General features: G+C 50.9%; 1 protein-coding gene across 1 annotated transcript in view; it reads left to right on the forward strand.

The window, feature by feature from the left end:
- The window catches only part of PDPK1 (3-phosphoinositide dependent protein kinase 1), a 52303-nt gene that overhangs the window by 10762 nt on the left and 40343 nt on the right, over positions 1-1198 (forward strand).

Below are 1198 nucleotides of genomic sequence, written 5' to 3' on the forward strand. Positions count from 1 at the left end.
ATATTTATTAGGAAGCCCCTTGGTCATATTTCATCAGTACTGTGTGTTTGGTTAACTCTTTCTTGTTTTTATACTTTTTTTTGTTTTGAGATGAGTCTTGCTCTGTCGCCCAGGCTGGAGTGCAGTGGTGCGATCTCAGCTCACTGCAAGCTCCGCCTCCCGGGTTCACACCATTCTCCTGCCTCAGCGTCCCGTGTTAGCCAGGATCGTCTCGATCTCCTGACGTCGTGATCCACCCGCCTCGGCCTCCCAAAGTGCTGGGATTGCAGGCGTGAGCCACTGTGCCTGGCCCAAACTTGTTTTTATACCTTGTCTGGAGTTATAATGAATTTAGCAGATCTGTAAGAAAGAGAAGCCTTTCTCCTCCTAGCCACGGTGCTGGTCCAGAGCCAGAGTGGGGTGTGTCTTCTGGGTGGCCCTGCCTCTCTCTGCCCCCGGAACTGGTGCTGTGCTGCAGGCGCTGCCCAGCTCCTCCTATACTTGCTGCCTGCAGCCTCCCTTCTCCACCTCTGTGTTCCTCGGTTTGGGGTCACAGAATGCTCTGTCTACATTTGTTTTTGTCTTTCTTACATGTCTTGCAATCTTTTTTGAAAGAAAAAACCAAAAACATATTTTTTTGACATAGTATCTGACTCTCTCCTAGGCTGGAGTGCAGTGCCACAGTCATAGTTCATTGCAGCATTGACCTCCTGGGCTCAGGCAGTTCTCCTGCCTCAGCTTCCCATGTAGCTGGGACTACAGGCACACATCACCATGCTTGGCTTATTTTATTTTATATTTTTTTTGTAGACAGGGTCTTTCTGTGTTGCCCAGGCTGGTCTTGAACTCCTGGCCCCAAGGGATTTTCCTGCCTGGGCCTCCCAAAGTGCTGGGATTACAGGTGTGAGCCACCCCACCTGGCCTAATTTTGTATTTTTAGTAGGGAAAGGGGTTTCTCCACGTTGATCAGACTGATCTTGAACTCCCGACCTCAGGGGACCCCCTCCTCTTCCTCCCAAAGTGCTGGGATTACAGGCCTGAGCCACCACACCTGGGTGTTTTTAGTGTTTCCAAGGATTGCAGCTTGGCTGGCGACAGTCCCTTCAGAAAGGCTTCGCTGCTCCTGTCCTGGCACAGACGCAGGAGACCCTGTGTCTTCAGACATAGCACAGACTTGAGGACCCTACTGAGATGGAGTCAAGAGCTCTCTAGGGTTCTT

The sequence above is a fragment of the Mandrillus leucophaeus genome, unplaced genomic scaffold (genome assembly GCF_000951045.1).
Source record: "Mandrillus leucophaeus isolate KB7577 unplaced genomic scaffold, Mleu.le_1.0 Scaffold240, whole genome shotgun sequence".
In the NCBI taxonomy this organism is placed as follows: Eukaryota; Metazoa; Chordata; class Mammalia; order Primates; family Cercopithecidae; genus Mandrillus; species Mandrillus leucophaeus.